Here is a 10,938-nt window from a genome sequence, read left to right on the forward strand (position 1 = left end):
TGAGTTGTTTCTCACAAGTCTGGTGTGGGGTGCTCAGTTCTGATGGGAAGCAGGGTCACCACCTGCCCACTGCCTTACCTGGCTTAGCCATTTACAGCCACTTGCTCTTTTATGGATTCCCTGTCTGGTTTTCCAACATAATTCTTCCTTTCCCCGTCTCAGACTCTGTTGAGTCTGGCCCCTCACTCTCTGTAATTGAAATATAAGCTTTGCTGTGCATCACACAGACCTGGGGTTTCTTTCTGTGTTTCTTCCTACTTCTTTTTTTTCTAATTTCTTTCATGGTGGCCCATGGGATTAGGGCTGTAACTTTAAATACCTTCCACCACCAGCAGCTGAAATGAGGCTGGGGATCAGGGAGAATTAAAATATGCTTCAAAGGACTACACAGGAGGAATACAAATAGAAACAGATAGCTTGAATTTAATCTTTTATAGGCTATTTCATAGAAAATAATATCAGCTCAGGAGGAGTTAGTGCCTCTGGTAAGGGTAGAAGGAGACAGCTGCCTGCTACTCCCTCCTCCTCCCAGAGTCCTTTTTGGGGAGGTTTCTGTGCTCCACAGTGGGGAAATGCAGGGTCACACTTTTTTTTCACCTCCCCCATCAAACTGTGTTGCCTAAATGTCCACCTCTGCCTAGCAAGGCATCCTTCACTCCTAAAACTAAAATCCTAACAAAGACTACAACTAAATAAAACCCTTAGCTGGAGTGGTTGCTCTGGTTGTACCCATTGATGGTCTCCAGCTGTGTCTTAGGTTGCAAATGGGGCTGTGTGTTCTATTTCCATCTGTCAGAGCTGGGGCAGTTCTCTGCTGTTCTTTGGGCAGTTTTCTTTATCTCTCCCACACCCATCCTCCCTCCAGGAGATCTCTGCTGTCCATGGCCACTGAGTGTCCCTGCAGGGCTGATCAAATTCCACCATCCCATCAGGAGATGCTCTGCCCAGGGGAGGAGCCAAGCATTCCTCCCTGGATCCAATCTGCCCTGGGAACAGCCCAGCAGCCTTTGCCCCCTGCATTCCCAGAGGAGCAGCTTTCTGCTGCCCTGCATTCCCAGAGGGAGAGCAGGCCCATCTCCAGCAGCCCTGGAGCTGCAGAGGAAAACTCCCCCCTTGGGCAGGATCCCTGCTCCAGCAGAGCCACAGCTGGCACTGCAGGAGGGCTGAGCCCCCCTGGGATGGGACTGTGCCACCACCCTGAGCCCCCCTGGGATGGGACTGTGCCACCACCCTGAGCCCCCCTGGGATGGGACTGTGCCACCACCCTGAGCCCCCCTGGGATGGGACTGTGCCACCACCCTGAGCCCCCCTGGGATGGGACTGTGCCACCACCCTGAGCCCCCTGGGATGGGACTGTGCCACCACCCTGACACACAGGGGGACAGCTCCTGCTCTGACTCTGGCAGTGCTCTTTTGTATTACTGCATTGTTATTTTTATTTTTCTTAACAAAGAACTGTTATTCCTATTCCCATATCTTGCCCGAGAGCCCTTCAATTTCAAAATTTGGAGGGATGGGGTTTGCATTTCCCATTTCAAGAGAGGTTCCTGCTCTCCTTAGCAGACACCTGGCTTTTCAAACCAAGACAAGCTGAGCAAGGTGCTGACCCGTGCAGGGCAAAGCAAGCACAAATCATCTGCAGCCTGTGAAAACATCACATCTGCCTCTTTCTGGGGTGGGAAATCATTCCAAAAAAAGGCTGTAACAAGTGCTGGAAATTCAAGCTGAAAAGTTAATAGCAGGTTAAAACAGCAGAATGTGTGTTTGCCTCCACCCCTTGTTTACTGGAGATGTTTGTGAGAGTCAGAGCAGCTGCCCTTCACTCCTCGCTGTCATTTATCACATGCCAACCCCAGTAACAGGTCATGGCTCTGGCTCAGATGGAGTCACTTGTGCATCTTCAAAAGGCACAAATCATCCCAAGACAGCCAGAAGAAGTTGTACAAGCCCAGTATTTGGGGCCAGGCCCCAGGACACCTGGGATCAGCAGAGCTTGGTGATTAATGTGAGGAGCTCCATGGACCCTCTGCTCTGCTTTGTTGGGGAGTTGATGTCACCAGGAGAGCTTCCCCAGGCCACTGAGGGCTGTGTCCTGACCTTATCCATCCCCACTGCAGGACAGGAAGGAGCTGGATGGGATGGCACCCTGGGAGCCCTGGCACGTGGAGGTTTGGGCATCCTTACTCCTGCTGCTGCTCACCCACCTTGGGAGCTGCAGGAGCCTCTCAAGGGTGCACTTGCCATGAGTGATGGTGCTCTGTTGGCCTGGGGCATGTGGGCTCACATCCTGCTGAACCAGGGAGGTGTTGGACAAAGGAATCCAAGTGAAAAAATAGTGTTTGATGCACTTAAAGCAGGAAGATAAACTGCCTCAATCAGGTGTGTTTACAGCTTAGTCCCACCATCCATGCTGACCTCTTCCTTACCCACAATTATCCTCCCTGCACATAAAACCCCTTTTGTGCAGGGCTGTAAGAATAAATGGGTGCATTATGGCCTTTTGTGGATTTGGAGGGATTACTCTGCAGTGCTGGTTCTCCCAGTTTTAGCTTAGCAGGGGAAAACCCAATGTCAAAATGCTCAGGACATCACAGCCATTCCTTTCCTTGCTCATCTTCATTTTCCCCCTACCTTTTTATCCAGTTCACCAAGTTCAACTGGTTTCTAATCTAAAAGAAATTTTAAAAATGGAGAATAGCATCTCCAAAAGTGGCTACAAACACAGGAATGAAAAGCTGGGTGGAGTGGCCACTTACCTCTTCTGGATGATCCTTTCTCAGTGTTGAGAAATATGTTTATTTTTATCTAGAAACTGCCCAGTGACTACCAGCCCCCCCAGATTCAAACCTTGAGCTCTCTCCCCTCAAGTCAGTGGCTGTATTTGCATGAATCATTAAAAAAGGGAAGAGTTTTGTTGTTTCCAGCAAGTTCTCCTGCACTGGGTGATGTGTGGGAGAGTCAGTCACAGTCTGGTGCTTACGTCTGTGCACATATTTCACAGCAGAGCTGTAGGTTTGCTGACTGTCACCTCACATAGTTCCATGGTTACATCTTTTCCTAAATAGAGGAGAAGCCTGGTAACCACTGCCATCAGTGGATCCTGTTCCCAGTCAGCCCCTACCACCTCATCAGCTTTGAAACCGTGCAGATTTACAATATAGAAATTTACAGTATTGCAAACTAGGAAATGGGGAGGTGGGGAAGGGAAGGCTCAAAGGTAAACACATAAAGATAAACATAATTTGAAATAAGAATAATAAAGATAAGGAAAGAATCTGAAAAAAGGTGGTGGGAAGTGATGTAAATTGTCATTGTTAAGAATAATAAGGGTTGGGGAGGATGAAAAGGACCCTCTGCTCCTGCATATGCTCTGCAGTGGTGTGAAGTGTGGGCATTGCTGTGAAACTTCTTGAAACTCTTGATAATCTGTAGCTCACAGAGAAATCAGCATTAGCAAGGAGTATTTATGAGCACAGGAACAAAACCTGCACTGAGCTTACCTTGAGACATGCTGCTTGTCTGCCTGGCTGCCTGAGGGGTTTGTGCTGGCTCCCATCCAGGGGGCTGGGACCATGAGCTGGGGTTTGCCTCTGCAAACAGAGCTGTCTGTGCCCTGCTGCTGTTCAAGTGTTGGAGTTCTGTGTGCTGGGAATTTTAGACTTTCTGTACTGACAGACTGACCCCCAGGAGAGCACTACATTGAACATGGAACCACAGAGAAAACTTCCAACCCTGATTAATAGCACTGAGATGACGAGGGTATTGTTTGATTAGAAGTGTGGAATATCACAAGGTAGAACACTTAGACTTTGGGGGTTTAGGATATATAATAATATATAATATATAATATATAATATATAATATATAATGTATAATATATAATATATAATATATAATATATAATATATAATATATAACATATAATATATAATATATAACATATAATATATAATATATAATATATAATATATAATATATAATATAAAGAGAGCAAGATAGAAGTTTTAAAGCAGAGGCTAGTCCTTCTTCTTGAGAGCAAGAACTGCTGAGAGGAGCTGACAGTGAGCTCTGACATGTGTCTGGGTCAATTTTAGCTTATGGGTGACACCAGGGCTGCAGGGGAGTGCAGAGTCTTTGCTTCTTTTTTGCCAGGGTTGGGATTAAATACTGGAGATGATATTTCTTGTTGGGACTCAGATGATTGTTAGTTCTTATCTATGTTACAGGCTCACAAATTGTGAGTCCTACAGTACTTCTCTAACAAAGTAAAAATGGAGCCCTATCTCTCTCTCTGCAATGTCTTTTAAGGACAAACTGTCCAGTTAAGAAATGGCACCTAAATTATTTTTACTTTTAACCCAATTACCAACTCGCATGCCCCACACTGTGGACTTTTTTATCCAATTACACAAAACCACCCAAACCCATGGAGAAGAAGGAGAAGAAGGACCAGCCACTGCTCTAAAACCTCCATCTTGCTTTATCTATATTACTACATTCTAAAACCTGAAACTGTAAGTTTTCCACCATGTGAAATTTCACACTTCTATTCAAACTCCACACCAACAATCCCAGTTCCATCATTGAATTTTGGAAGCCTTCTCCATGCCCTCAGGTCAAATGCAATGTTCTCTTGGGGGTCAGTGCCTGGCAGCACAGAAAGTCTGAAATTCTCAGTACCAGGGTTCCAACAAGGGAGCTGGTCAGGTTTTGTTGTCTCCTGCTGTCCCCACTCCATCAGAGCTGCAGCCTGGCAGCTTCAGCAGGTGCCTGAAGTGCTCCTCAGCAGGGCATCCCCAGCCCTTCAGCGTGGCAATGGTGATGCTCAGCTCCAGTGAACTCCTTGGATACCTGAGCACAAGGCAGATTTCAGTACCTGCCAAGCTTCCTGAGCCACTCACCAGCATTCCCAGTGGGTTTGCAGGCCCTCCAAGGAAGCTCCTTCTCATCTGCAAAGCAGAATTTTGCCACTTTGCCCATCTTGTAATTCCCCTCTTTGGCCACAGACTGGGGAGCAGTGACATAAACTGCAAACTGCCTGATTACCAAACTCAGGTGATTCCTGTCCAAGGAGGTAGGAAGGAAAACTGAAAATATTCCTGCAGTTGGGCAAGTTGGAGCCAAACAGCACTGTAGGAACGTGTGTGATTAGATCAGGAGCAGTTGCTGTGTGTGAGCTCTCTCCCTGTTAGCACATCTACCAGTTCATAAATGTCCATGGAAGCTAAAGGCTGCATCTGCCTTTAATTGGGACAGATAAATGCAGGCAAGCCAAATTCCTAGGCATGCCTGCACATGTCTATGCAGAGCTATAGTCTCTCTTGGTGATCTCATTTAAACAGAGTCAAAATGATTAAAGGATGCCCTTCCCTTTTGTTTTCAAATGTAATTTTCCCTCAAAAAATGATTGGGATGTTCCTGACAGCTGTGCAGCACACTGTGTTAGTGCATCCCCAAGCAGATCACAAAAAGAATCAATTATTGGGTAGGGTTAGGACTTAAAACTAAACTGACTGCTATTCTGTCTGGAAATTCTGATTTATCAGAATTGAAACTGTTTGGGGGAATAGGCATTCCCCTGAATTTAGAAAGAACCCAATGGGTTCAGCACTGCTGTGATCTAAATTTGAAATGTTATTTTCTGGATAGAAACAATGCTTGATTTGGCTTATATTAAAAAGCTGGAGAGCATTACAAAAAAAAGTCAAAATGAAGCAAAACATCTTGAAAGTATTATAGCAGAGTCTTTTGGATAACAGCATTGTGAACATTTTAGAGATACAAAGCTTTACTTGAAGACAGATGCAGAAATATCAAGACCTTGACAATACCTCCAGCACAGGAAGAGCATTTTGCCACCAGTTCTAGGAGGCACAACCTCTCCATTTGCTTTTGGGTGACCTGAGGGGCAGAGGCAGATGGGGCATGTCTGGGAATGGCAGCTGAGTCTCCAAATCCTGGGCCAGCTCCCAGTCACTGAGATAACACCCATCCCTTCCCTTCCTCCCCCTTCATCCCCAGCAGGCTCACACTGACCCTGTGGGTGCTGCTGGCTCCCTGCTGACCACATCACCCCTCTGGCCATGGCCCAGGCTGGCTGAACTGCCCTGGGTGGCTCCAGGCTCCCATCACTCCTCCCTCCAGCTCCTTCACCTGAGGAGAAATGGGGAAACGTGCATTTAAAGCTACCCTTGGTCACTTGAGTTCCAGGTGTCAAAGCAGCCTTTCATGGGGGGATGAATCCATTCCAAACCTGCCCTCCAGATGGGTTTCACAGATCTTCTTTTCTCTTAATTCAAGCAAAAAAGAAGTTTATTCTCTTTGTACCGACCATTACTGCTTTGGAGAGATGAAGCACTGTGCATGCCAACAATGTTTTCCATTCAAGTTTCTCATGCCATTTTCAAAAGGGGAGAGAAGATGGTTTCAAGCAAGGAGGAGGTTGGCTGAGAGAACCTCCTGAGGTCTCCTCCAACCTGAATTTCCTCATGATCCCTGTGCTGTGAGAGATGGTTCGGGCTTTGTTTTTGTTCTTTAGGGAAGTACAGGTAGATCCTCTCATCCCTTGTAAAAAGTCTTCTCAGGAACCATATTTGCTCTTTTTGTGACTTTGATGCAGAAGAAGAGTAGATGGGCAGCTGGCAGGAGGTTTGTTTATGACTCCAGTGGTGTCTGGACTTGCTCTGGTGTTTGTGTCTCCAAAGTCTGACTCAAACCCAGTTCAAGCCAGTGGAAAGAATCCCAGCATTTAGCAGATCTAAAGCTGCCACTCTGGGAAGGAGAAACTCTTTGGTAACACATCCTTTCATAAATCTCCCTTCTTCCTGACGTGCTGGTGACTCTCCTCAGGCAGGAGTTTTGCTGCTGGCTGTTGGGGCATGCACAAACCCATTTCATCCTGCTGCTGCTACCCAGGTGGTGCTGCACCATCACAACACAATCTAGCACCAGTGCTGTACCCTCTGCACACCCCAAGTAAATGCTCTGCCCTCCCCTTGGGCAGTGCCTGGGCCTCTGTGCCTCCATTTGCTGCCCTCTTGTCTTTGCTTTGAGATCACAGAATGGTTTGGGGTGGAAGGGGCCTCCAAGCCCACCTCCTTCCATGGGCAGGGACACTTCCCACAAGCCCAGGTTGCTCCAAGCCCCATCCAACCATGTGGCTCTATCTCTATCATCTCTATCTCTATCTCTATCTCTATCTCTATCTCTATCTCTATCTATCTCTATCTCTATCGTCTATCTCTATCTCTAGCTTTCTATAATAGCTCTCTAGCGATCTCCATCGCCATCCCATCATCTCATCTCCATCTCCAGATCATCTCGCCATCTCATCTCCATCTCCATCTCCATCCCACTCATCCCATCCATCTCCATCTCCATCTCCATCTATCTCCATCCATCTACATCTCCATCTCCATCTCCATCTCCATCCCATCTCCATCCATCTCCATCTCCACATCTCCATCCCATCCCATCATCTCATCTCCATCTCCATCTCCATCTCCATTCATCTCCATTTCCATCTCCATCTCCATCTCCATCTCCATCTCCATCTCCATTTCCATCTCCATCTCCATCTCCATCTCCATCTCCATCTCTATCTCTCTCTATCTCTATCTCATCTATTTCTGTCTTTGGCTGCCTAAATCTGTTTGTTCTAAAGCTGCTGAGATCCTAAGGAGGGCACCCACAGCCTCCATGGTGTCTCCCTTTCCTAATCCAAGTCCAACCAAATATTCACTTAAATTTATTATCACTCTGAAAAACCTCTGTTCTCCCAAGAGTAAGGACAAGGCTTACAGAGAGGTGTAACACATTTTATCAGACCAAACAAGACAGGCAAAGCAGCCAAGCCTTTGCTCTGCCAGTCTTTCCTTAGGGTTTTATTAAGAGATTTCTCCATGGTCTCCCCTGTGCAAGGACAGCTTCCTGATGGATGTGTCCTCAAGGTCTGTGATTTGTAAGGCAAAGAAATGGTTTTGATAATCCACAACTTGCTTGACAAGGACTTCCCACACAGAAATGGTTGCTTGTCTTCAAAGGAATGCTTCTGGAGAGCTACTCTGTGGCCAGTCACTCAACCTTAGTGATCCTCATTAGACCAGAAAAGTACATGCTTTCCCTCCAGGAGGAGTATGGAAGTGTTGGCATTTCTATCGTTGGAAATGATTGAAACTGAGCAGTTTGAAATGGTAATTTTTCCTACAGCTGAAATTTAAAAGATGACAGTTTTCTTTCCCGTGTCCATTCTCATTATTTATCAGAACTTAGGTTGTGATTTACATCCCTAACAAGTAAAATGGATAAACCAGACCCCTTCCAGGCCACTGCATCCCATCTCCCGTGCCTGCTGCTGCTCCAGCCTTTACCAAACACCTGCACTGCCACCTTCTGCCTGGCTTACAGCTCACAGCTGAATTCCCACCACGCTTCAGTATTTCTTTTGCTCATCCTGCTGAATTCAGGATGTCTGTCCTAGGAGAACTTGGAATACAAAGAAGAAACCACATGTGCCCATACACAATCTGTAAACCGATTTATTTTTTCCTAGCTGATCTCTATTAATTGCACTATGCTGACTTCCTAGCTTTATTTTGGAGGAAGGGAACTCTCCAGTGCTGCTCCCCATGACCCAAAAATATTAAAATATTTTGCCCAGAGGAGCTGTGGCTGTCCCATCCCTGGAAGTGTTCCAGGCCAGGTTGGATGGGGCTTGGAGCACCCTGAGATAGTGAAAGGTGTCCTTGACATGGCAAGGGGTGGAACATCTTTAAGTTCTCTTCTAAACCAAACCATCCTGTGATTCTAGGAGAAGAAATCCAAGTGAAGCATAACCATGGCTTAGATTAAAAAGAAAAGTCCCTTTTTTCTTTCTTTCTCTTCTGATGACATATTAGCTAAATGAAATGTCAAGTTGCATTCAGTTAATATGTTGTCAAAACCCTCTGATATCACTCATTTTAAAGAATTCTTGGTCTTTTTCCTTTCATGATTGAAGGGAGGGATACCAAAATCACCCTCTAGTTAGAAAAATAAATGTTCTTAGTGAAGATGCTAATCCCTGCAGCAGCCAGCCTCAGGCCAAGTGGCACTTCCAAGCAGGAGCAGAGGCCCTGGAAGAGAGATGGGCTGGGCACCATCTCCTGGAAAGTGCCAGAGTCCTTATTGAATGTCTAAACCCCAACCTTTAACAGCAAGCCAGTCCTTGCAGGCTCCAGAGACTCGATGCATGCAATAAAAGGTTGGGAATATTTCCCCTGCATGGTAAACAGGACTTTTCCCAAGCTGAGGGAACAGTGGCATCTGCTGTTCACTGGGCTCTCCTACAGCCTCCACTTCCCAGGCAGCTGCTGGAACATTCCCTGGCCATGGGCAGGGTTTGGCTCCCCAGTGGCACCTGGGACATGCAGGTGCCTGTGGGAAATGGGTTTATAGGGAATTCTCAAAGCCTGACAGAAGGCTCTCATATCTGTATGCAAACCTTGAGATAAGGAATGCTGGCTTAGAAATGCCTTGGGATGGGACAGACATTGCTGAGAGAGAAATGGAACTAAACACAAGTTTCAAAGGGTGGCCTTGCAAATAAAACTTGGAGAAACAGAACTATGAAAGATGCATTGCAGTAAGACCCAGGGGTAATTTTAGATTTTTGGCTTTAAGGCATTTACAGCATGGTGTGGCAAAAGCTGATAGGCCAAGAAACACTTATAATCTATTGTAATTAAAAAATAGCTTCTGATTGTGATGGTGTGAATTATAACATCTGTATTGTCTCATCCTTCTCATGAGACTAAAAAGAGAATAAAAGTTTTTAAAATACTTCTCAGTTATCCCATCTCTAAGTTAGAGAAGAACTTAATCCAGCAGGTTCTGGTCCCCCAGTGGCACCTGGGACATGCAGGATGCTCAAATGGCTCCCCAAATATCAGGTGGGGGGCTCAAGCCCATCTGAATGGCAGCTGGAGGCCTGGGTGGTGGTGGTGCAACAAATCCCAGATTGCTTCTAGTGAAGAAGGGAATTGCTACATCAGGGCAGGAATTCCAGGACCATTGTGCATCTCCCTGGTATTTTCTGTGGAATTTAGAAAGGGCAAATTGCTCCCTGCATTTTGCTAATTGAAATCTGGTTTATTGCTCTCCTCTCCTGTGTGAATGAAAGCACATTTCCTATGGAGGTGGACAGAACGACCAAGCTGAGCTTGGATCTATATGGAAACAATTGCTGCTGGTTCCTATCATTTTTCAAGCTGCAGATTTTCCAAAGCTCTGCATCCTTCCACTTCACCAAAGGCTGCAATATTTCCAGGATACCCCATGACCAGTTTTAGCTGAGGGCTGGGACTGACAGGCTTTTCTCTGTTGCTGTTGTGATGGGTCCATAAACAGAAGTTCTGAGCCCGGTCACTCCTCCCTGAGTGGGGAAAGGAGCAGCTCCACTCTCATCCAACAAATTCCAGCTCCTCCTTGTGGCTGCACACAGAAATGGGATCTTCCTAAACTCACTCAGAGATCCTGATCACCGTCCCTTTTGGGCAGCCTGCCCTATTAAGTTCCACCAAAATGCATTTTGGTGACATCAGAACCGGTCTGACAGCCGTGACAGCGAGGGCAGCTCTGCACAGGCACTCTGAACGCTGACCTCCGTGCTCAAAACAAGCAGCACAGCTAAAAGGATTTCTCTTCTTGCCTCTGAGGTTTCCAAACTCATCAGGTGGCTTTAAATACCAGGTAGCACTGTAAGTGACAACGTGCCAAGGGCTGGCTTTTGGGTGGCGTCGGGCACCTTGGCACGGATCTCTCTGTTCTGCAACAATTTGTTCAAATCAAAGCCTGGGTTTGTCGTGCACCAAAGTTTATTTTCTATAAAAACACAGGAGGTTTTGCAAAGGGCAGCTGAACTCCTGCTAGAAAAAAACAAACCAGTGGGAAATGGGTACC

General features: G+C 46.4%; 1 protein-coding gene across 2 annotated transcripts in view; it reads left to right on the forward strand.

Annotated features, from left to right (window-relative positions):
- UBE2F (ubiquitin conjugating enzyme E2 F (putative)) overlaps positions 1-10,938 on the forward strand; it is a 337,630-nt gene that overhangs the window by 234,500 nt on the left and 92,192 nt on the right. The window lies entirely within an intron of this gene.

This window comes from Serinus canaria (assembly GCF_022539315.1).
Source record: "Serinus canaria isolate serCan28SL12 chromosome 7 unlocalized genomic scaffold, serCan2020 HiC_scaffold_29, whole genome shotgun sequence".
Classification (NCBI taxonomy): Eukaryota; Metazoa; Chordata; class Aves; order Passeriformes; family Fringillidae; genus Serinus; species Serinus canaria.